General features: G+C 36.2%; 1 protein-coding gene across 1 annotated transcript in view; it reads left to right on the plus strand.

Annotated features, from left to right (window-relative positions):
• The window catches only part of PPFIA2 (PTPRF interacting protein alpha 2), a 608,808-nt gene that overhangs the window by 248,586 nt on the left and 333,031 nt on the right, over window positions 1-27,191 (plus strand). The window lies entirely within an intron of this gene.

A 27,191-nucleotide genomic window follows, 5' to 3' on the forward strand; every position in this document is an offset into this window, starting at 1 on the left:
GGAGAGAGAGAGAGAGAGAGAGAGAGAGAGAGAGAGAGAGAGAGAGAGAGAGAGAGAGAGAGAGAGAGAGAGAGAGAGAGAAGGAAACAAGGAAAAAAACCAATCATCTCATGCTCCCAATCACTAATATTAGAGAAATTGAAGTGAATGGAACCCTCAGGTTCAACCTTATAGCTTTCAAATTGAGGTAAAAAGACAATTGTTGGGAGTGGATATGAAAGGACAAGAACACCAATGCACTAATGAAATAGTCTAAATCTTATTTTATCATTGGAACTCAAGCTCCAAAGTCATGAAACTGTGCGTTACCCCTTTAACCAAAAATATCCTACTAAGTTTCTACCTCAGAGCAATGAAATAAAGAGGAACATTTATTTGCAATAAAACATTTTTTTAAAACAATACTTTTTTAAAACAATAATCGATGATAAAGTTGTTTTTGTTCAATCATGGGCAACTCTGTGTGACCCCATTTAGGGTTTTCTTGGAAAAGATATTGAAGTGGTTTGCCATTTCCTTTTTCAGCATATTTTACAGATGAGGGAATTGAGGCAAACACAGTTAAGTAACTTGCCCAGAGTCACATAGGCAGTAACTGTTTGAGGCCAGATTTGAACTCAGGAAAATGAGTCTTCCTGAGTTTAAGCTTAATAGTCTAACCATGGCATTCCCTAGCTACCAGATAATAATGTGGGTATGCATAATTTGGGAATGGCTAAAACATGACATATGATTATAATAGAGTAATAGTGTACCATAAATATTTATGAAAGGTTCACAACATGACAAAAATAGAAATATGTATTGTATGATGACATGTACAACCTATCATATTATGTATATACAGTAATTATCTTAACTGCCTTCTTGGGGAAGAGTGGAAGAGAGAAAACATGGATTGTAAAATGTCAGAAAGTGATTATTAAAAATTGTGTTCACTCTGAAAAATAGAGATGATAAAAAGAAAATACTAAGAAAGAAAAAGATTGGATGTCACAGTAAGGATGAAGAATATATTTGAAAGGCATAATGCATAGGTAGACATGGAGTGAGAATATATTATGATCATAAAAAGGGATTTCAGAACTCTTCATTTTATTAGTCAAGAAATGAGTTGAAATACTTCCACTCATCTTATTAATCAAGGTATAGATTTGAATCTTTCCAGGCATCTATAAAATGAGGGCATTGGTTGAGCCAGGTGATTCCCTAGGTCCCTTATTACTGTAGATCCTATAATTGTATATTATTTCAAAAGATAGAGTCTCTGTTCCTGGAACCTTAATTGTGTCAGTGGCTTTCACTTGCCTTTGTTTGACCTCATTCATTGTATGGTTTGCCAGGATTCCAGGCTTCCTCTTCACACCAAAATAAACTAATTAAATCCAGGACTGGCTTCCAGTAATGAGGACCTTTAGCTTATGCCTCCTTGAGGGCATTTGTTTGTCACAGACTTTTCAAAATTCAGACTGGAGATATTGCCATGTCAGGACTGATATACATCTGTTGTCAATTAATGATTTCTCTGTCTCAGAGCCAATGTCCAAATAAAACATAAATTTATTTGCTATAGTTAATGTGAATGATTTCCTATTGAAATCTCTATTCAAATTTGGAAATTGATTGTATTTATCATTCTGTTTATTAGAATACTTAATTCAAATAAAGGCTTTTTTAAACAAATAATACTCATCTTTCAAGAATAATCAGTTCTCTGATTTTGGCTATTATCTTTTAGCCCTTGGCTAAATTGTAATAATAAAAAAAATGTTTCGTTTGTACTTTCATATAATTTCTTCCTAACACAGAGAAGTAATGTTATGAGGAAAATAATTGGGACTCATTCTGAAGAGTATTATGAAGTCAAACTATAGTAAAATGGAAAACATCTGGTTTTTAATGGTCATAATTTACAAGCTACATTTTTGAATGTTGTTGTTGCTGGAATTCCTTGTATGTCATGTTGAAAAAACACTAAGCTTTAATTATTAATCTGACTGATCTTCCATTCCTTGACCCCTTTTAGTGTCTTTCCTAGCCAAATGATTCCATTCCAGTTAGTTTCTTATTCTCTGTTCACTAAGCACGTCAAAAACTGATTGCCTGCTCCTTGATATCAGGGGCTACATCTTTTATTCCTTTGGGAGTTTACCCATAGCCTATATGAGGTCTAGACGGTCCTTAGACATTTCTTGAATGAATATATGTATGTACAATGGCTCTTGCAAAATGTTTACCCTTTGCATAGTAAGAACAATAGCCTGTAATATGGTACTGTCATCTGCTGGTCACAGTCTGATGACTTCAATTTTGATACAGTTGTGGGCTTCAGACACAGGAGACAATCTAAAGCAGGAGTTCTTAACCTTTTTTGTAGCTTGGATGCCTTTGGAAGTCTGAAAACACCAGTGGGCCTCTTCCCTGAATCATGTTTTTAAATGCCTAAAATAAAAGATGTAGGATTAGAAATGAAATTAATTTTACTGAAACAGTTATCAAAATATAAGATAAACTCCTAGTCTAGAAGATGGAAGAAGGTCCTTTAAAATTTAAATTAAATTTTTTTCAATTACATGTAAAATTTTTTTGACAATTATTTTCTGACATTTTATGAGACAGATTCTCTCTCTTCCCCTCTCCTTCCCTTACACTCCCACTCCCCAGCTGGTAAATAGTCTGATATAAGTTATATCAGTGCTTTCATGCAATATATATTTCCATATTCCTTGTGACACATGGCAAGACACATGACAAGACACATCACACATCCAAAAAAGAAGGAAGAAAGAAAGACACTCATGGAGGAGATAGGGTTGAAGATGACATTCTTCAGTTCCTTCAGTGGCTGTGGATAGCATTTTTTTCATCATAAGACACTTGGAATTATTTTAGAAACTTGCTTTGTTCATAATAGTTTAGTCCTTCACAGTTGATCTTCATACAGTATTTCTATTACTGTATATACTTTTCTTCTGGTTCCGTTCTCTTCATTTTGCTCAATTTATGTCTTTCCAAGTTTTTCTGAATTCATCCTGTTTGTCAATTTGTATGATAAAATATCAGTCGATTACATACATATGCTGTAACTTGTCTAGCCATTCCCTAATTGATGGACATTCCCACAGTTGCTGATTCTTCACCACTACAAAAATAGCTGCTAAAATGTTTTTGTGCAAGTAGGTCCTTTTCATCTACCTCTGATATCTTTGGGATATAGGCCTTTTGGCATCAAAGGGTGTACATAGTTTTATGATGTGCCTCCATATTGCTCTCTAGAATGGTTGTATCAATTCATGATCCCACCAACAATATATTTGTGTCACAATTTTCCCACATCCCCTTCAACATTTATATTCAACATTTTTGGTAATATTTAACCAATCTGATAAGTATAAGATGGTATCTCAGAATTATTTTAATTTGCATTTCTGTAATCAATAATCACTATAGAAAAAGTTTCTTTTAGGCGTAAATTCTTTCAGAGCATTAATTATGTTATCTCTCCTGGTATTCCTAGGTAGTAGTGTAGCTCTTTATACATTATACGTCCTTTACATATTTTAGTTAAAATATATTAAATTTGTATAATTTTTTCCCTTGGCCCTAAGAAGAATTAATGCTAAATTTCTTAAAAGGGGGGAGGAAATGCTGGAGGGGATGTGGCAAAATTGGGACATTAATGCATTGCTGGTAGAGTTGTGAACTGATCCAACCATTCTGGCTGGCAATTTGGAACTATGCTCAAAGGGCTATAAAAGACTGCCTGCCCTTTGATCCAGCCATACCATTGTTGGGTTTGTACCCCAAAGAGATCATAAATAAACAGATTTGTATGAAAATATTTATAGCTGCACTTTTTGTGGTGGCAAAAAAACTGGAAAAGGAAGGTATACCCTTCAATTGGGGAATGGCTGAACAAACTGTGGTATATGAGGGTGATGGAATACTATTGTGCTCAAAGGAATAATAAACTGGAGGAATTCCAGGTGAACTGGAAAGACCTCCAGGAACTGATGCAGAGCGAAAGGAGCAGAGCCAGAAGAACATTTTACACAGAGACTGATATACTATGGTAAAATCGAATGCAATGGACTTCTGTACTAGCAGCAATGCAATGACCCAGGACAATTCTGAGGGATTTTAAAGGACGCTACCCACATTCAGAGGAAGGACTGCAGGAGAGGAAACATATAAGAAAAACAACTGCTTGAACGCATGGGCTGAGGCGGACATGATTGAAGATGTAGACTTGAAACTACCACACCAATGCAACTATCAACAATTTGGAAATAGGTCTTGATCAAGGACACATGATAAAACCAGTGGAAATGTGTGTTGGCCATGGGTGGGGGGGTTGCGGGGGTTGAAGGGGAAAGTAGGAGCATAAGTCATGTAACCATGTTAAAAATGAATATTAATAAATGTTTTAAAAAAAGGCAGGCAGGAAGGAAGAACAGAAATGGATGATGAGACTAGGAACTGAAGAAGGGGGAGGACTAGCAATTTTAACAAGGAGACAAATCAAAGGAGGTGAAACTAGGGCTTATCCAGGGTGCTGAAATTTAGAAGGCATAGACAGCACTTATAGTCATTTACCACTATGAAAACAACTGAGCTTAGACCTAGTAAACAAGAATAATTATTCAAAATAGGAAACTACCAAAACACTTGTGCTTTTCTTAGCTGCAGCTTCCCAGGTGGCTTAGGGGCTAGTCTTCTGGGTGTTTCCTAATTCACCCTTCCCCAGGCGAGTTTATTTGCAAAAGTTGGTTTTAGGGCATTTTTCTTACTGCTTGCCCTGAGGTGCTAAAAATGCCAGCTATGCCTCTGACAAAAGAAGTATCTTGCTGAAACTAATTAAAACTAAGTCATTTTATACAAAAAGACAAAGCAGTTTTCTGCTCCTGGATGGTGTACAAGATGTGTTTTCAAAAGGAAACATAAAATATTGTGTTCAATTTAACTTGTTTAGTGTATCCCTTTAAAAATGATGTGCCTTTGTGACTTATTTTTCAATAGAAACTTTAATGATTTTCCTTTCTTTGTTTAGATTGATAAACAGCAGTCATAGAAAGCTATTTAGATAAAATTTTTTTCTTCGGAAAGAAAAGCTATAATGAATTTCATGAATTACTATTTCATTTTAGGGAAATCCATTTGTATTATCAATAAATCCATAACTTCAGAATTTTCCCGGTACTTCTCTGACAATAATATAGTGATACATTTGAGTTTCATGGCAATAAAATCTGAATACAAATACTGTTATTAAATTTGGGAAATTGGACTAATTGACTATTAAGTGCAGTTGGCTTAATGTTGATGCAGAAGCGCTGGCATGTGTGCCATTAATGTGTTAATCATGAGTCCTCCCTCACCCCATTTACAAAAGGCTAGTTTTCAATTTTGAATAAACTACTTCCAGTAGTTTTTAGCTAAAACTATGCCTGGAGAGTAGTTCTCAGATGGAAGCAAAATATTTACAGGACATTGTCATGTGGAAGGAGTGATAATACCCACTAGCAGATACATCAGAAGTCACATGGTACATTATATATGGAAAGGTAATATGGTAGATAGGAACATAGTAAAGAAAAGAGATGTCTTTTGTCAAAGCTATCCTAAGGGAAGACCGAGTCACTTTTTGCATTATCTTTGCTTCTTTACTTTTTCTACCGAGACTAGAGAACTACTATTTGACATTTTGGGAATATTGAATCCTCTCTTAGAAATTAAGTATCCTGGGGCCAGCATTACAATTTATATTTATATCAATGAAAATGTTAATTAGCAATCTAAGTATCACATGCTACACTAGAGCTACCTCAACTGACAATTCAAAAATTCGCTGAAAAAAATGGATTGTTCTGAGCATACTCAGACAACTCACTATGGTATGTGTGTAGTTTTTGTTTGTTTTGTTTTGCTTTTAAGAGTTCCCTCCATCTCAAGGCTGTAGCTTTTCCTTTCCAGGCAAATCGCTCTCCTCTTTCTTGTAAAGTAGAGGCATACCTTTCTTTTAAAACCTTGGTATGTTCATCATATGATAACCACAGAAAAAAGGGGGAAATGATAATGCCTTTGCTTAGCTCCCTTTGCAGCTCCCTATTCATATCTGCTAATATTTTATTCCTAGGCACCTCTAGATTTCAAATCCATTGCCAGTCCTGTAATATTTCAATTCCAACATCACCACCTCTTTGCCTCATCATTTTAAATTAGTTCTAACTTCCCAGTTTCTTTCCGAACTAAATATTCTTCTGTCCAAAACAAGGGAAACTATTTCTCTTATCTTCTCTCAGTAAGTATTGAATAAGATCTATGTGCAATGTTTTATTTCTATTGGATGGCAGGGTTTTATGATAGTTAAACCTAAACTGAAAATCAAAGAAACAGAGCAAATAAGCTTGCACAGTTGGCTAACTGATCAAAGGCTAAACACTGTTTCATAATGATTAAGGATGATTACTGTTCTTGTCCTTAAAGTGAAATGGATCCAAAAGCATAGTATTTGCCCAAGACATTGCTGATACACTTGCCCCAGATACCCCATAGGCACTGGTAACCCCTCTTACTTGGCCCTGCTCTCAAATATCTTATTTACATGGCTCTTGTCCTCTACCCAGATTATCTTCCTTTTTCTTTCTCTTTGCAAAGCAAGGACGTTTTGATGCACAGCTGGGGAAATTGGGTTAAAGTTGCTCTTAGGTATGAGTCCTTTGAGCAAGAGGATTCTAAAAGTAGTTTTGGGTTTTGTTTTTCTTTAAAAATTTTTTTTTATTTCTTTATCAAGGACCTTCATATAGGGTACATTTTATCTTCATAACAGTGACTAAAAACTGGTCTGTTTTTAAAACTGTCTTGAGAATTGAATTTGCCTGAGGCTATTTGAATATGATTTTAATAAAAAAGATTTCATTTAAACCCTCAGATTCTGAATAATCTACTGAACTAGATATAGGGTAGCAACCCTGATGCTCACAATTCCACTTACAAAGGGGAGATAGGAGAGTTTAGCCTGACATTTTGATTCTGACCATCCAGCATTTAACTCTACCCCCAAGTCTCTCTTTATCCAAAAGGGTAGGTTATATTAACAAGAATAGTAAATAACTTAGAAACCTTATAACTAGTCAATCTGCATAATGTTTTCTCTCCAAAAAAGACTAAGTTGGGATGTTGTAACAAATTAATTCTTTAATCTTCATTATTACTAAGCCACTGTTGGGGGAAAATGACAGTATTGTTAATTACTTCTTAATTACCAATGATGTAGAGATTTTTAAGTACTTCTAGATGTTGAAAGTGATTAGGTTTAAGGGAAAAAATGATAAATAACTCTTGTCATTTTGGATGAATAATTTTAATTTGTAGGTTAATTTGTCAGTATTTAGCATTTTCCAGTACCCAGAGTATTCATAACAAAATACATGAGAAGTCCTTTGTTATGTGGCTGTGAATTCAGAACACTATGGTCTCTGAAGAATTAATATTGAGAGTTAATCAGAGAGACAGTGGAAAAATATATGATAGGTGTGAGCATGTATAATATAAAATGAACAAATTAGAATTGATAAGAATTGGATTAAAGGATGCCATCAGTCAAAGAGGTAATTGAAAAAGAATATGAGCTGGTAATGTGATAAAAATGCATTGGTGTAAGGTGTTTGCTGAATAGGATTCCAGTGAAATCACAAGTTCAGCCTCCTTCTCCCTTATCCTCAGAAAAGGTTGCCTAAATTAATATCAAATTCTTGAAGATACAATATTTTTATTCAAACGATATTAAAATAATTCTTTTGTGACACATCTGGGTACCAAGATAATTCTAAATAATGGATCTTGAATAAAATCACAGGCAAGTACATCATCAGATACGTCTAGCTAATTAATGCCCCAGAAGCATTGAGACTCATCCATAGTCACACTGCCAGTTAATTTCAGATGCAGGATTGGAACCAAGGTCTCTCCTCTCTCAAATTTTAATTCTTTCTCTTCTGTCCCATGATGCTATTCCAAATTGTGCTTAAGTTTGGTAATAGCTGCCAGAACTTCTGCTGAGGTGATATTTTTCCAGCATTCAGGGTCACTGGACAGGTGTCCTGATGAGTCACAAGAGTATGACTTTAATGAGTCACAAGAATATGACTTTAATGTTTTTTGAAGAAAATAGTTTGTTTCTTCAAAAATTTTATACTGTTTTAGGCAGTCTTTGGTAAGAAAAGGGAGGAAGACTAGACTTGTGATTTCACTGGAATCCTGTTTTAAAAACTCCTAAACCAATGCACTTGGGCACCTGATCTGTAAATTAATTCTCTCTGGGCTCTTAGAGGAGTTAGATTTTAAGTAAATTGTTCATGGTTGCAAAGGCAGTATGAGTCAAAAGCTGAATTTGAACCCTGGTCAGCTTTAAAGCTACTACCTATACTACAATAAGTAAATTAAAAAAAACAGATTATATCTCTTTATTTTAATTGAATCTCTCTGTCTTGCCCAAGATAAAATTGTAGTGCTCAATCCCTTTCTTTGCCTTGCCTCATTTCTGCTCTGGACTGGTTTGAACTTCCTTCCTGGAAACTCCCGCTCTCAGGATCTTACAGTATTTGTGCTAAATTTAGTGTGAATATGTTGCCTAATTATTATTTTTCAAGACATTGACCTAAACACATTGGAAGAAAAGTAGTTGATTAAGATACTGTCCTTAGCATCAAGTAGTTTAGAGTACCTCACTTTATGCTTCTCAAAGTATGATCATACAGCTTATCTTGCTTGATTCTTGCAGCAAGATAATGAGCGAAGCAGGACAGATATTATTATCTCTATTCTAAACATGAAGAACTTGAGGTATGCTTCTTAAAAGTGACTTAATGAAGGTCATTGGGGCAGGCTAGAATCCGAGCCTCTCTTTACTTAGACAAAAAGACTCTATTTGCTCTTATTCCTGAATTTCATTTCTAAAGGATTGTAGTCTCATTGTCTTCACAAAGATAATAATAGAAACAAAAAGAATTCTTGCTCATTTATTCTTTTTAAGGTTCATTTTGATGAAACAAATCTATAAAACTGTCAAACAACTTGTAAATGATGGAGTTCAGTAGCCTAGCAACAGTTCCCATGGAACATTGTAGTGGTAAATGGTCCCAGTTGTAATCAAGCATCCTTACACAGTGAAGAGAAGAATGCCATCTTAGTAGGGAGTGACTGGGAAAGCCTGATTTATGTCTATTGTATAGCGTATGGCGAGCTATAGGAATTCCTCCCCAGCCACAAGATTAGGAAGAAATTGTTTTTTGACATTCATAACATTCAAGTAAAAAATTCTCCCACTACTGTTATTTTCTCCTCTTTTAATTAAGTGAGGCTATATTAGCAATCTGTCTTCCTTCAAAATGGAAATCCAACCCAGTTCCTGATGTAATTTAGGCATAATCATCTCAATCTAGTATATTCCCACTGGTTTCAAAGTATGTCTTTCTCTCAGTTTATCTGGTTCATGCTTTCTCCTTATATTCTCTATGCCTAGAAGTGTCTCCCTCCCACCTTATCTCCTATTGAATCCTTATCCATTCTTTAAAGTATAGTTCAAACCCTCTCTCTTCCATGAAGCCTGTCTCCTCTCCCTTTTCACTAATCCCATTGTTGTTGATGACTTTGATTTTTGGACCTCATATTCTATTTAGTTTAGCAATTTTTTAATGAAGTCATCATGTTATAATTAGCAATGCTTGCTGTTTGTTCTCCTGTCACATTGAAAGGACCTTGATAATAAAGCATTGTGTCACGGCAAGAGTGATATATATGACATTAAAAGATCAGGAATTCCTAGCCCCCCCCCCATTACTAGCTGGATGAATTTGGCAAGTTTTTTTTTATTTCTTTCTCTATAAAAGCAAAGCATTTGGATGAGTGACCTCTGACATTACTTCAAACTGTAAATCTATGATCTTATTGATATTCAGTGTCTATATAATTGATATACAGCTGTCTAAACTTTGAATCTTCTGCAAGTACTAGTGGAGTACTCTGTGCACAATTGGCAATCAAAGGGTGAATGATCAATCAATTCCTAATACTTTAATAATAATTATATGCATAATACAATATTTATCAGTATCCCTGCTGATAATATATATCAGTTTGTAATAGGGGTATTTGTGAGATGGTATTAGATGGGATTAAAGGTGGGTGAAAGACCAGCACAGCACACAGACCACTCAGTAACAGATCAAGAAGTCACTGGAAGTTGTAATTTATTCCAAAGAGAGGTTTGGAGGGGAAAGGGAATTTCTATCACTATTTTACTAGCTAAATATCGCAGGAACTAAACCTTCAGGAGCAGGGTCTTCAGAGAATGTATGGACTACTCTTATACCCCTCTCCTCTCTCACTTAAAAACCTAGGACCCTAAATCTGGCTACCCTACACTAATCAAACCTCTCTTGATTGTTATTAGAGGTATTGATCTGTGGCAGATTAGGCAGGGACCCAAGGGAAAGGCTCAAGTCCAGATGGACTCAGACCTCCACTTACTGACAGCTGCAGATAGCTGGATGTTGGTTCAGGCTAGCTTCAGATTCAAAGATCTTCTTCCAAGGGAAACACAGGTCTCTGCAGTAAGGACAGGTATAGGGACTCTACCAGGTATTTGGTAGCCACTCCTTCCAGGTGCTTGCAGTCAGCAAAACCCCAGAGAGAGAGAGAGAGAGAGAGAGAGAGAGTCACTAACCACTGCTGAGTTCCAGCTCAACCCTTCTTTTCAACAATCTGAAATCTTTTCTCATGCATCTGTCCTCTGCAGACCATCATCTCCTACTATAACCCTCTCTTCCTTATAACAAGTATCAGTACTAGACACTGTGCTGAGCACTTTGTATGAAAAGAAGTAGACAAAAGATTTTTCCCTGCTCTTCAGGAGTTTAAAACATGTTGTAGAAATTAGGTGTGTGTGTGTATTATATATATATATATATGTATATGTATATACATATATATATATATATAAAGTAGATAAGGAATATTAGTGCTTACTATATACTAGGCACTATCCAAAGCACTAGGGCACTGAAAAATGCAAAAAATAGTCATTGTATTCAAGAATGTATATTCTAATAGGAAAGAGAGTATGTAAATACCTGTATATAAAAAATATTTATAGAGTACATGGAAGGAAATCTCAGAGGGAAGGTACTACCAATGAAATGGAGCCAGGTAAAATTTCCTCTAACAGGTTGAATTTTAGATTAATCTTCATGGAAGAGAAGGGAAGGGGAATGAGCTTTTATATAATACCTACTCTGTGCCAGTTAGCTAAATACTGGGTCTTAGCATCAGGAAATTGTTGTTCAATTATTTTTCAGTCCTGTCCAATTCTTCATGATCTGATCTGTGGTTTTCTTGGCAAAGATCCTGGAGTGATTTGCCTTTTCCTTCTCCAGTGCATTTTTAGATGAGGAAACTGAGGCTAATAGGGTTAAATAACTTGCCCAGGGTAACATAGCTACTAAACGTCTTAGGCAGAATTTGAACTCATGAAGATGAGTCTTCCTGATTTCAAGTCCAGTACTCTATCCACTGTATAGTCAGGAAGATCTGACTTCAAATCTAGCCTTCCACACTTACTAGGTATGCGACCTTGGGCAAGTCACTTAACCTCTGCCTTAATTCACTAGAGAAGGGATTGGTAAACTACACCAATACCCTTGCCAAAAAAATAAATAAAAAAACAAACAAAAAAACCCATGGACAGAGTGGGTATACTTTGGTCCATAGAGTCATGAAGAGTCAGACACAACTGAATAACTGAACAACAGATGGACTGTCCACTGTACCAAGTGCATACAAATCTCTCATTTCACCCCTATAGCCCTACGTGGTAGGTATAGTTATTATCCCCTTTTTATAATTGAGCAAACTGATGCATAAATTAAATTATTTGCCTAGGGTCACTTACCTATTAAGAATTTGAGGCTGAATTTAAAGACTAAAATTTAGTGTTCCTAACTAAAGGCTCAGCACTCTGTCTTCCATCTAGCTTCCTAGGGAAGGGAATAGACCCAAATGACCAAGCAGATCATTCCAGGGATGAGGAAATCGCTAGTACAAAGACAGAGGAAAAAAGATGGCATGTAATGCACAAAGCATCCCTGGGATTCCACTGTAGCTGGGTTATATAGTTTTTATAGGAGAGTAAAGTGTAATAATATCCTTAAAGGGATAGTTTTTGATGACTTTTAAATGTTAAAATGAAAACTTCATATTTGATCTTAGAGGTAATATCAAGCCATGGGATTTCACTGAGTCAGATAGCAATGTGGCCAGACCTATAATTTAGAAGCACCATTTTGTTGTCTGAGCACAGGATGTATTGGAATGGGAAGAGAATATGGGAAAGAGAAGCAAATACGAAGGTGGCTTTTGCAGTATTTCAGGCAAGGGATGATGATAAGGGTCTGAAAAAGGATAAGAGTTGTATAAGTAGAAGGCAGGGAAGATCCACAAGAGACTGTGTGAAGGCAAAAATGTCAAGGCTTGGAACAGATTGGATGCATGAAGATTTATGAGTGCAAAGGGTCATGTTGCAAAGATTTTGAACCTGGGAAACTACAAGGATGGTGATGGTGTAGATATTAATAAAGAAGTTAAGAATGAGATGGTAAGCTCTGTGAGGTGCCATATTATTTCTCATTTCCTCTTTATATCTCCAGGACCTTAAACAAAATGACCTACTGATTTGGTTGCAAATTAAACCATAATAAAGCTCTGATGTGAAAACTTTGATAAGAGGGATATGAAGTGCTGAGGGCCTTAAGAAGTGGGAGATATTATTATTTCTGACAAGAAGACCTAGGACAGGGCTCTTTATGACTCACTAGATACACTTTGACCTTGGTCCTGAAGGACAGGAAGCAAAATGGGCAGGGAGATTTGTGGAGCTAGGGCACGTTACATAAAGGAAATAATCCGATCGAAGACGAAAGAATGGGAAAGGAAACGTAAAACATATTTAGGGAATGGAGAACAGACCACTTTGGCTAGGGGTAATAGAAACCTTATTGGAGCCAAATCATAGAGGACCTTGAATGTCATTTATTAAGAACTTAATATCTTCTACACAGTGCAGAGTGATGCAGATGCAAAGAAAGAAAGAAAAATAAATTAAAAATAGTCCCTGTCCCCAAGGAGATCATAGTCTAACGAGGGAGGCACAATGCAAACACTTGAGTACAAACATGATACTGGATAAACTGGTACTTTTTTTCCACAGGTAATCTCTGTGGAAAGGCACTGACTTTAAAGGGTTCTTGCATATATGAGACTTTAGAAGATCAGAGATAAAGACAAAGGAGAATTTGAGGCATGGGAGATGAAGTGCCCTGTATGAAGATAAGTAAGGATCATTGTGTATGAAGGGGGATTAACATGTAAAATAAAATAAGACTGGAAAGGTGGGAACTGGCAGGGTAACAAAGAACTGTAAAAGCCAGGAGATTTTATATTCAATCATGAAATACTGAGATGCATTGAAGTAAGGAGGTGATACAGTCACACCTATCCTTTAGAAAGATCCCTTGAGAGGCCGAAGAGTTTTGATTCTCTCTTGTAGGCTTTGAAGAGTCATAAAAGGGGTTTTGGTTTTGGTTTTGTTTTGTTTTAATTGACAAGTGATATGATCAAGGCTGTGCATTAGGAAGACAAATCTAGCAGCACTGTGTTGCTTGATCTGAGAGAGAGAGAGAGAGAGAGAGAGAGAGAGAGAGAGAGAGAGAGAGAGAGGGGAAGAGAGAGAGAGAGAGAGACAGAGAGAGACAGAGAGAGACAGAGAGAGAGACAGAGAGAGAGACAGAGAGCGAGAGACAGAGAGAGAGAGAGAGAGAGAGAGAGAGAGAGATGGAGAGACAGACTCATAGGCACAAAGACTAATTAGGAAGCTTTTGTAATTGTCTAGGCCAGACTACTTTGCTAAGAAGCTTAGAGTGCTTTACTAAAGTTAGCTCATTGATCCTTAAGGACCTCAGTTTCATATTATTAATGCCCAATCCTAAATTAGATAATTAGGAGGGATGAATGTGTCACTAGAGCACTAAACTTAAGAGTCAGGTCTGCATCTTGGTTTGAATCTCTACTACATCTTTTACTATCCGTGTGGCTGAATTTCAGTTTCTACCCCTGTAAAACAGAGATAATATTATGATCTTGCTATTTCTATCTCAAAGAATTGCTGCAAGGAAAATGTTACACTGGAAAGCACATGGAGTCGACACACACAAATGTCCATCCTTAAGGCATGCTTTGAGTTGGATTTCCTTATGTTTGTGGGCATCTAGTGAATCAAGTGATCTCCTAAATGTTTTATTAAGAGGATTACGAGGGTTTTTTTAATGATCACACCAAAATTGTAATTTGAATTGACTAGTTGGTATGATAGAAACACTCTGAAGCCATGCGATAGAGTGATATAGAGGAAGAAAACAAGAGAAAAGGAAGTAATATGATTTTTAAAAAGTGAATTTAGAATGAGAATATGTGAATCTATTTATCCCTTCATGACCAGTTAATGCTTTTGGGACTGTGGGCAAGTCCCATTAGAGGCAGTTGGGCTGTGGTTCACTTTGGTACCTCTTAGCTCTACACCTATCTTCTCACAATCTCCTTAGGCTCTGGAATAATAATAATGGTGCTTTTTTAACACTCTGAAACAGTTTGTACATATACTGGTCAGATCGAAGTCGAGCAAAAGCCACTCTAGATCTCCTCCTGATTGTGAAACTCAGAATGGCACCCTGGACTCTGATAGTAATAATATAGCAACAATATAATAATTCAGGAAATAGCTATCTTCTTGGGGTGGGGGCTGTCTTTTGCTCCTTTTTTGTATCTGTGCTAAGGGCATCTGGTACATGTCTGTCCAGTCATTTCAGTTTTGTCCAACTCTTCATGACCCTATTTGGAATTTTCTGTTTTGTTTTTAACCATTTACCTTCGGTCTTAGAATTAATACTCAGCATCATTTCCAAGGCAGAAGAGTGGCAAGGGCTAGGCAATTGAGGTTTAATGACTTATCCAGGGTTACACAGCTAGGGAATGTCTAAAGCCAGATTTGAACCTACATCCTTCCAACTCCAAGTCTTGCTCTCTATCCACTGTGCTACCTTGCTGCCCCCATTTGGGGTTTTCTTGGCAGATATTTTGAAGCAGTTTGCCATTTCTTTCTCTAGCTCACTTTACAGATGAAGAAACTGAGGCCAACAGGGTGAAGTGACTTGCCCAGGGTCACACGGCTAGAAAGTATCTGAGTCTAGATTTAAAAACAGGAAAAAAAATCTCCTTGATTCTTAGACTGGTGCTCTATCCACTGAGCCACCTACCTGCCCCTACTTAGTACATAGCAAGCACTTCATTAATGTTTATTGATTAATAAGTGAAATTTCATACTGATGTGACTGCAGACATACCACCATGCCACTTCTTTGCCAGCTTTACACCATATCACCGATGCCCATTTCCTATTTTAGTTTTCACGTAAATGCTATGTCTCCCATTAGAATGAATGTATATATACACTTTAAGACCAGGAACTCTGTTGCTTGTTTGCTCTTGTATCTCTTGATTTTAGCACAATGCCTGGCACATACTAAGTGCTTAATATGATTCTTCATTCACTTCATTCATACTTGCTACCACAGAATATTTTCTTTCATTTTACAGATGGAGATTTTGACAAAGATTATGATTTTCCCAGTCCTAAAAAACAATCACAACCACAACCTTCAGCCTTTCTAATTCCCATCCCTTATTTTCTAAGTACACTATCTGTAACACAAGCTGATCAGAAAGCTGTCTAGAAAAAATTCTGTATCTAGGACTACATTCTTATGGAAGACATTTTTGGCCATTTTTAAAAGGTTCAGTATTTCTGCACATCACTTTTCTTTAACCTACTTCATAATTAAACTTTACTTAGACAAGTCATATCTATTGTGTTCCTGAATATTTTTTCTTTACAATAGGATTTTCTGTCAACTTTCACAGCAGTTAGAGACATCTGCCTATTCTGTATTCAAATTGCCTTTAATATTTTTCCATCTGGAAGAACATTCATCCACAATGTGTCAACTGACCTCAATTAACACCAAAGTTTGCCACAGCAAAATATTAAACTTGACATAATATAAGGCCAGCCTGTGAAACACGTATGGGCCATTTATATTAGAGCTCTGGTTTTAATTAAAAGACAGTAGAACGTTTGATGCACTAGTCTGATCCCCTGAGACACATCTCTAAGTCAACAGGAAAATCATTAGGCATTTCCCTGGAGGTGGTGCTAGCCCACAGAAGGACTTCTTTTGTCTTTAACCCTTGGTGTGTGCACAGAGAAACCATGAGAACTGAAGGAGCTCTGAGCTGGATGAAGATCTGACTCTTCCCTCTGCAGAGGAGGTAGAAATTCATCCAGTGACTCATAAGGGAGCCATTTCCCTCCCCCTTTTTAATGGGGAATAAGGAAACAGAAGTCTCGATGCCTCTAGTGAGTCAGCCTTTTGTTATATGACTTTATATGACCTGCTTTCCTAAGGTAGCTCAACCCTGTGCTGCATGCCCTAGAAAATCTACAGAGAAATAATGAAGGGTCACAAATAATCCCTTGGAACATTCTATTATCATCATACAAATATTGGAGGGACTTGTGGATGGCCAGTATCTTACCTTTACGTTAGAGGAAAAGAGAAGTTGTTAAACAGAGTAAGAAATAAGAAGAAACATCAGAGGGATATAAGTAGTGTAAAATCTGGTTCATTAGTAGAGATTTATTTTAATGGGCATTTCTGCAATTTGCCAATAAAATAGCAATTGACATTAATGATGGCTTAGTACTGTGTTCCTTACAGTTTATTTTATTTTTGGACTGGCCTATGATTTCATTGTTACAGACAACTCCCAGGAAAGAAACTTCCTCCACTAGTGGGGCTGAGCACCTGGCCTGCCACTTAATCTGAATTTCCCAGGGTGCTCACCTGTGTTTTGTATTAGAAGTGGGACTTCGACCCACGTCTTCTTAATTCTAATGAACACTGTCTTTCTGGCACACAGTGGACATTTAATAAAAGTTTATTGAGATTGATTTCAAGATACAATACCACACTAACCATTTTAAAAATTAGATTTGTGTAAGCTAGATTTGGTAATTCTTTACTAAACAGTTCCTTGATTAATTCAAACCACCCACATTTATTATTTTGATTGAGTTTATTATATTAAGAACCTGTATATCAATAAATGGAAAGGTCATAAATGCTTAACTGAAGTAGCCTTCCAATAGTAAAATGTAGAGGGGTAAGAGAACATTTCAAAGCATCATAGAGGTTGTAAGCTTTAAGGCTGTGCTGGTGAACCTATGGCATCGTGCCAGAGCATTCTCAAGGGGGGCTGCTCCCCTGCCCCTCTCCACAGGCACCTGAGGACATTTCTCACATTGTTCCTCCCCTCTGCCCAGCAGCCCAATGGGAGTGTTTCCTCCCTCCCCTGTCTGGGCTAAGGCAGGGGACTCACATGCAGCATGAGAGTTACAGTTTGGGCACTCAGTTTCCAAAGGGTTCATCATCATCGTATAAAGGATCCCTAAAGATCTTCTAGTCCAACTTTGGTGTTTTATATTTGAAGAAACTGAGACAGGTTAATTTTTTTGTCACATAGCATTAGAGTGAAAATCAAAACTCAGGTTTTCTATTACTTAGTCTACTTCCTCTTTTTAGAAAAAAATTAAATTTATATAATTACCTGTAAAATTTTAACAATTATTTTTAAAATTGTGATTTACAAATTTTCTTCTTTCCTCTTTCTCCACTTTGAGAAGGTGAGTAATTTGATATTAATTATAAGCGTGAAGTCGTGAAAAGCAAGAAAAATAAAGTGAAAAAAGTTATACTTCAATCTGTATTCAGAATTCAAGTGAATTGCATGTATCATTGTGAGTCCTTTGGAATTGTGTTAACCAGAGTAGCTAAGTCTTTCACAGTTAATCATCCTTATGTTATTGCTGTTACTGTATACCATGTTCTCCTGGTCCTGCTCCCTTCACTTTGAATGAGTTCATATAAATCTTTCCAGGTTTTTCTGAAATTACCCTGCTTGTCATTTCTTAGAGCACAATATGCCACAACTTATACAGCCATTCCCTAATTAATGGGCATCCCTGCCACTTCCAATTCTTTGCCACGACAAAGAGATGCTATAAGTATTTTTGTACGAGTAGGTCCTTTTCCATTTCATTTGAACTATTTGGAATACAGACCTAGTGGTAATATTTTTGATTCAAAGGATGGATATATACAGTTTTATAGCCTTTTGGACATACTTTTCTCCAGAATGATTGGACTAGTTCACAACTCCACCAACAGTGAATTTGTGTCCCAATTTTTCCACATCCCCTCCAGCACTTGACAATTTTCTGTCATGTTAATCAATCTGTTATGTGTGAGGTGGTAGCTCAGATTTGTTTTACTTCATATTTCTCTAAGTAGTAGTGATTTATAGCGTTTTTTAAAAATTTAACTATTGATAGCTTTGATCTCTCCTTCTGAAAACTGCATTTTCATATCCATTGACCATTTGTCAACTAGGGAATGGCTCTTAAGAGAGTTGTATAAATTTGACTCAGTTCTCCAAATTTTTGAGAAATGAGGCCTTTACCAAAGAAACTTGCTCTAAGAGTTTTCCCAGTTTCCTGTTTTCTTTCTAATTTTGATTGCATTAATGTTATTTGTGCAAACGATTTTTAATGTCATGTAATCAAAATTATCTGTTTTACTTCTTTTTTTATTTTTTAAACATTTATTAATATTCATTTTTAACATGGTTACATGATTCATGCTCCTACTTTCCCCTTCACCCCCTGCACCCCCCCCACCCATGGCCGATGCACATTTATGATGGTTTTAACATGTGTCATTGATCAAGACCTATTTCCAAATCGTTGATCATTGCATTGGTGTGGTAGTTTCGAGTCCACATCCCCAATCATGTCCACCTCAATCCATGTGTTCAAGCAGTTGTTTTTCTTATATGTTTCCTCTCCTGTAGTCCTTCCTCTGAATGTGGGCAGCGTTCTTTACCATAAATCCCTCAGAGCTGTCCTGTGTTTTACTTCTTATGATGTTCTCTGTCTTATTTGGTCACAGACTTTTCCCTTATCCATAACTCTGGCAGTTATATATTTATAATGATATCACCCTTTATGTCTAAATCATTTATTCATTTTGATATTATCTCAGTATATTATGTGAGATGTTGGTCTATGCCTATTTTTTTTCCAAACTGCATTCTACTTTTTATAGCAATTATTGTCAAATAATAAGTTCTTCCCCCCCAAAATCGGGATCTTTCAATTTATCAAATACTAAACTATATTACTATTTACTAATGTCTATTGTGTACCTAATCCAACATTATATTTTGCAACCAGTACAAGGTTGTTCTTAATCCCTTGAATATGGAAGTGATACTGTTCCTCAGGGTTCCTGATATCTTGGAACCAAAGTAAATTGCCCCTCAGAGCTTCTGCTCCCTCTAAACTAAAAGTGCCCCTCTCTGCCCTTGAACTATGATCCAAAAGTGGGTGTAGGTGTGGAGTTGCCAAAGAGTGTTGGGTCCTGAATCCAGTGCTAGCACAGAAAACTCCTAGAATATCTTCTTGGTCAGTTCCCAGGCCTTCTTAATATTTCTGACTTTAGCATACCCATATGCTGCTTCTGTCACCACCTAAATACTTCTACTATTATTTGAACCACATGGGCTCCAGGCGAGCTTCCACACCTGTGTCATAGACCTCCTAAATTTACTTGGGCAGGAAAAATGTCTTACCTGACTTTTTTGTTGGCTCCAACACTCCAAAATTCCTCTTGAGGTGTTATTCTAAAATTCTTTGGAGGAGAATGTCATCTGAGTGCTTTCTCTATTCCGCCATCTTGGTTCCTCACCTTGAAGTCCCTAGTGCTCTTTTCATTTTACAATTCAATTGCTAAAGCAAAAATATATTTCCCTATGAATCAATAGAACATGAATATGCAGCTGTTGTTAATTTTTTTGTGTTATGATTACATCAAATGTGCAGTCAGCTACCATCTGGCATGTTGCAAATCAAAATGATGTTTATAGAGTTGGCATATTAAGTATCTAATGGGAGGGTGAAGGTCAAATACACAATTCCTCCTGGGTAATTTTCCAGTCTAGTTATATTATACTGAGCAGAATAAAACCTGTTTTTCCCTTACTTTCCATTATAAGATTACTGAATATTTTCAAAAGAGCCTTCTGAATGTAGAAATAAAAATTTCGTCATAATAAGATTTTAAGGTCAATTCCAAAAACTTCTTTTCTAGTTCTATGAAACGATATGAGATCAGGTAATAGAGTAAAACAAGTTTAAAAAAGGATTATTAATGATCAGCTTTTCATGATAATACATTTATTTAACATCTATACCACCATAGCATCAAGTCACTTGTAGCTTTGGAAAGATGAAGTATTCTGAATTTGGATAGAGATAATGGGTTTCAAATGAGCACATTTTTGTACTTTTTTCCTTTGGGAATTGAGAATCATCACATTTAGAAATGTAGCTTTGTTAGATCATAAAACACGATTTAGAATTCTTCATTATCTTTTTTTAGATTATCAAAGATTCCTTGTGTAAAGAAATATAATGGTAGCCATGATGGGTCAAGAGTGATAGGCAGTTAGTTACCTGCTTAGAATGCAGAATGAACTGAGGTGGCGTGAGCTTGGCGTGAGCCTAGCATGAGCCTGGCATGAGCCAGGGCAGTTAGAAAATTGCCTATATAACCAACAGATTTGAACTACTCTGGGTCTCAGTTTGGAGATATTGGGCAAGGGAGGAATAGGGCTTGGGCATAGCTTATTCTCTCATCACTCACAAACCAGCTTCAACTACAGACTCATCCAACTGTATCCATCAACCTCAGTTCTCTGACTTATTATCAATGAGAAGAACTATCCTCGATCAATAATCATCATCTGAAGAATCCAACAACCAGCTATTAACTTAGATTATCTTAGGAAATCCTATTTCCCACTTTTCCTCCTTTACCCAGTTTCTCTCTTCCTTGAACTCTACAACAAGTAAATTATATATATATATTTTTAAACCCTTGTACTTCAGTGTATTGTCTCATAGGTGGAAGATTGGTAAGGGTGGGCAATGGGGGTCAAGTGACTTGCCCAGGGTCACACAGCTGGGAAGTGGCTGAGGCTGGGTAAGTAAATTATATTTTAAAGAAACCAGCTTTACTTGTGATTCTCAAAAGTTCCATTGAGAGGCTTCAGTTGTCAGAGTCCTGTGACAGCCAGGGAAAGAGTTTTACCTTTAGTATTACCATCATCAAAGATTTAAGAGTAATCCACAGTCAGAAGAAGTTGATTAACTAGTTAATTTGATAGACCTAACATCCTGGTCTACTAGCTGGTCAGTTAAAGGAATATAGTTATCTCCCTCAACTTATTAGGGCTTCAGTTAAGAACAAGGGTCAGTTGTGTTCCCTAATCAGCTAATTCCTCAAGTTTAGATTGCTAGCCCAGAACCACTGTTTGCTATCTTGGGATTGGAGTAAGAAGATTCCTCCTACAATACCAACTGTATTTGATGTTGACCTTTTGGGACCACTACTCTAGCTAGGTGACCCATTAGGATGTTATATCCCTTAATTACTACCTCATCAATCTCCAATTAATTTCCTTTACAACTCCCAAGATTTACATAACAGTTCTGTGCAGTTATCTAGTTCTGGGAGTTATTTTTTCTCTTGTAATTAATTTTTGTAGTTAATACAATTTACAATAAGTCTTAAGGAAATTGACATATGACATAATGAGGATAGATTTACCCCAGAGTGTAAAAATTTAATAGTTGCTGCCAACATTCGCAGGCCTTCATCAATTCAACTCAAATCAAGTTAATAAGAATTTTATTCAGTGCTTATTACATGCCATACCCATTGCTAATTATTGGGGAAACAGAGAAAGACAAAAAATGCCTTTGCTCTCAAGGAGCTTACAATCTAATGGACGAAGCCAAATAAGTTAATTGTGTGAGGATTAGGAATAAACACAATCAAGTCTGCTAAAAAAAAAAGACAGAAATATGGCTTCCTAAAAATCACAATGCTATACAAAAATCACAATAAAACCACTTAGGTTGTGGAGGAAAATGGAGGTAAGGATACAGCACTCAAAAACAGCACCAGTGACATGAAAGGAGTAAGAATCAAATAATATTCAGCTTTTTATACATGTTAAATGAATAATAGATACATAAATACTACAATAAGTAGCGATGGCATATGTGACTTCAGGATGTTCATAGTTCTGCGCCCTGGTCCACTATGCTAAGGCTAGCAAAGTCAATGATCAAGAGAGTGGCCTCTAGGTATCAGAAGGTTTTTGGGGAGGGAAAAGATTGAGTGAGAGCAGACGGGTCCTATTCCACTCAGAGCTCCCATTGCTCTTGGAGCTATATGGCACTTTACCTAGGAAAATATCTGAAATTTGCTTGTCAAAGCAGCATCTAAAGGGTTATAGGTTGTGACTTATTGTGATGTAGTTCAGTTTTCTGCATTCTTACTATTTCTCATAGATGAAATTGAACAAAAGTAAACTTGAAATCCATATGATGCTCAGCTTGTACACTAATATATCAATCTCCACTGAACAAATATACATTTTCAAAATAAGTTCTATAACAGAACAGAATATAGTTAAAATAAAAACAAACAGAAGGCTGGCTGATTCCTCTCCCACTTTTTGTTGCATCCCAATTAAACTTCCCATTGACCCTATCCAGTAGTTTCTCCAGTAGTAGCCAATCTCTGATTAAAGGGTGAAGGTAGAATATAGAGGGTAGAAGGTGTGTCTTCACATTTGAGAGCCCGCTTCCCTCAGTTATTTGAGAGTAACTTTTAAGCATATTTTGTTGCTTGCCCTAGTTGCCAGAATGACTTTTCTTTGACTCTGACCTCCTTTGAGAGGGGACTAGTTTACTTACATGTCTATAAGAATAGGCTGACATTCTTTGATGATGATTTTGTATGTCCATTTGTGTTTTTCATATTCCCTCTTCATGCTTGAGAAGAAAATAAAAAGAAAGATATTTCTTTGTGAAACTCTTGCAAAAGGACCTTTTTGGATGCCACTCCAGGGTTGCTATTTTAGAATATATTAATTGTCATTTTATTAATCCCCAGCAGGTAGGGGAGAGTCATCTGTTATGCACTGAGACTATACATACGTTCTCTTTCTGCTTTGGATATTTCTAGAGATTCAAGATTTTGTTGTGATAATGGCTTTGCAATCAAATTTCCTGCATGACACAGTGACAGAATTCTCTGCTCTTCTTTGTGAAATTTTATTTTTAATATAGCTATAGCCAATCGTAAGAAGCTAAAGGGTATCTTCCCTACCTTCACAGATATCCTAAATGAATATCTAAGCTCTTTATCTGTTATATATTACATTTTCCCCCTAATTAAGTGCCTATGTGACTAGTTGGCTTTTTTAGTCTTTGTAAAGAGTACATTGGGGCAGCCAGGTAGTGGATAGAGTGCTGGCCTGGAGTTGGGAGGACTCATCTTCCTGAGTTCAAATTCAGCCTCAGACATTTACTAGCAACTGACCCTGGGCAAGTCCTTTAATCCTGTTTGCCTCAGTTTCTTCATATGTAAAATGAGTTGGAAAGGGAAATGGCAAGACATTCCTGTATTTCTACCAAAAAAACCACCAAATTATGTTATGAAGAATCTGAAATAACTGAAATGAATAAGCAACAAGAAGACAGAGTACATTAATGTAGAATAACAACTCCAAAGTAAAAGATATGTTAAAAGAATCTGATCTGTTTTTACAAATGTGCCTTATAGTCAATATGCTTAAAGAATAGTGGGTCAGTAAATATGATGTGCTTTGGATTGATTCTAGCATCAATTGAAAGCTCAACCATTTGAAAGTTCTTATATAGGATAGCTCAAAAGTTTGGGTTCAGGTTTAAGATTTTATACCTCAAAAATTCACTAAGACTTTTGGAACACCCTGTATTTTGCTTGCAAACTATTTTTCCTTACAAAGCTTTGGAATGTGTGCAGAAATAATGAGAAGCAGTGTGACTTAGTGTTAGACTTAGAACCAGAGAGATGTGGGTTAAAATCTTGCATCTAATACTTTAGGGCTGTGTGACTATGGTCAAGTCACCTTGCCATTCTGAGTCTTGCTTTATATATTGGAGATGGTGGGAAGAAAAGGGAATAAGCATCAATATAGTACCTAAAGAATGAGAGGTATTATGCTAAGTGCTTTTTGTTTTAAAACTGTCCCTTCTATCTTAGAATAGATACTAAATACTGCTTCCAAGAAAGAAGAGTGGTAAGGGCTAGACAACTGAGGTTAAGTTACTTGCCCAGGATCACAGAGCTAGGAAATGTTTGAGGCTAGATTTGAACCCAGGATGCTAAGGGTTTTTGACATAAGAATCAAATGAGATACTTGGCAAGCACTTAGGACAATGTCTGTATAATAAAGTACCATATAAACATTAGTTGTTATTCTTATCTTTTTATCCTCTCAACAACTCTGGAAGGCATATACTATAATTATCGCTGTTTTCCAATTGAGGAAACTGAGGCAAATAACAATTTGAAACTTGACTAGTCACATGGCTACTCAGTATCTGAGACTGGATTTGAGCTCAGGTCTTGCTGACTCCAGCCTCAGCCTTTTATGTATTGTCCCCTCTAGCCACCTCTTCATCTGCAAAAAAATCTGAGAATAATAATAGCCTTAAACACTCAAATGATAATATATGAAAAGCACTTGCAAACCTTAAGGTGCTCTCTAAATGTCAGTTATTTTTGCATAGATAGTTGACTTTTTAAGGTTACTTAAACAGGATATCCCAGAAGTTTGAGTGCAGTTTTCAGATTTAAAGGCTTAAAACAGCACTAAGAGTTTTTCATCACCCTCCATTTCCTCACAATTTTTATTTGTGACTTTTTAATTTTTTATCTTTTCCAGATTACATGTAGAGGCAGATTTAATAATTGTTTTCTGACATTTTGCAATGCATAATCTCTTCTTCCCATCCACCCTTTCCTCCTCCCCAAGGCAGCAGATATTATGCTATAGGTTATTCATTGTACTATTATAGAAAGCATGATACCATGTTCATCATGTTTTGAAAGAAGATACATATTACTCATACTAAAAAAAATTCATGGAGGAAATAAAGTGAAGAATGGGATGCTTCAATCTGCCTTCAGACTCCAGCAGTTCCTGCCATGGTAGTGGATATCTTTTTTCATTATAGGTCTCTTGAAGTTGTCTTCAATCCTTGCATTGCTGATAGTAGTTCTGTCATTCACAATTGATCATCATACATTATTGCTGTTATCGTGTACACTGTTCTCTTGTTTCTGCTCACTTCACTTTGCATTGTGACTTTTTAATTAAAAATCATTTGGTGATTATCTCCCCTCTTGAGCTTATCACAAGGAATGCCTGACCTACTTCATGGCATAGAATTCCCAAGGTTAGAGTCCCTTCTTTGGGTTATACGATGCTGCTGGACATGACAACAGTCTCCAGAGTACCATTTCTTTTTTTAAAAATTAAATTAAAAAAATTTTCCATGGTTATATGATTCTTCTTGTCTCCATCTCCTCCTCTTTACTCCCCCTGCCCAGAGCTGACAAACAATTTCACTGCAGAGACCTATTTCATAAGATATTGTTTGGAAAGGATTGGAGTTACTGGAACTAGTTTACCATTAATGCATTAGAGATCCATATAATTAAGTTACTCTTCCTGGTTTCACTTTTTCACCTGAAAAAAAATGACAATGTTGAACTGGAGAAAGAAGAAGGTCACTTTTAGCTATAAAATTTTATGAGTCACAGAAATTATATAAACATAGAATTAACTAACTGTCACCTTAACTGGCTGAATTGCACACTCCAAAAGAATGGAAAAAGGAATATATATATATATATATATATATATATATATATATATATATATCCATATATAAGGTTCATTGGATAGGTCTAGTCCTATTTTGGCAAGTGAATAGTAGTTGGACAGAGCCTTATCTTCTTTACCTGTGAAATAAAGGTAATGGCTTAGATAATTTGTAGGTTATCTATCTATCAGCACTAAAATGTGATATTTTTCCAATCCCATGTGATGAGTAGAAATCAGGAAATAGCAATAGCATAGGATGGATGTACAGTTATCACTACAATCTATAATGCTGGGATAATTATAAAAATTAGAGCACCTTGAGAAGAGGAATGAAGAATACTGAAGAAAGGGACAAGTGAGTATCTGTTGTAACCCAAAGCCAACTGAGAGCAGTGAAGATGGCAGTCAGAGCTAGTCGGCTGTGACAGATTTAGAGAAAACTGTGCTGGGAGGTGTCCACACATAAGCTAGACACAAAATCATCGCCCTCAGAACACAAACAAAGCAAATTAAGTAGACACTTTGTCAAACTCACACCTTTTCTCCTTTTCTCAATATCAAATCCTTGCAACCAGATTCAGTACTCATCCCTTATACATTTATTCAGATCCTTTTGGTCCTGATTCCCGATTGAACAAAATTCACAATTTGGAGTTAAGAGACCTAGGTTCAAATTATAGATCTATCATTTACTACCTGTGTGACCTCAGACAAGTAAGTCATGAATTGTCCCTGGGTCTCATTATCGTCACCTGTGGAAAAAAAACAACATGCAAGCTAGATTTGATGACCTCAAAGAACTCCAAGTTTGTAAGGAATTAGTTGGTCTAAGGAGAATAGAGTGATGATCCAAACTCAGGTCATATCTGAACTCAAATATGGCCTCAGTTACTTAGTTTGTGTTACCCTGGGAATGTTATTTAATGTCTGTCTGCCTCAGTCTCCTTATCTGTAAAATGGGGATGATAAAATTGTACTTATCTCCCAGGAAGATAAAATAATATATGTAAAGTACCTTAAATGATATATAAATTATTATTATAGTTATTGTTATTATTATCCTTTCTACTTCTAAATCTCTAAGCCTTCTAGTTCTATAGCTTTTGGGTTTTTTCTATTCTATTTTATTGCACAGTGCTTCTGACTCTTATCTGGTGAAAGGACTTTTCTCTCTC

Source organism: Gracilinanus agilis, chromosome 5, assembly GCF_016433145.1.
Source record: "Gracilinanus agilis isolate LMUSP501 chromosome 5, AgileGrace, whole genome shotgun sequence".
Lineage (NCBI taxonomy): Eukaryota > Metazoa > Chordata > Mammalia > Didelphimorphia > Didelphidae > Gracilinanus > Gracilinanus agilis.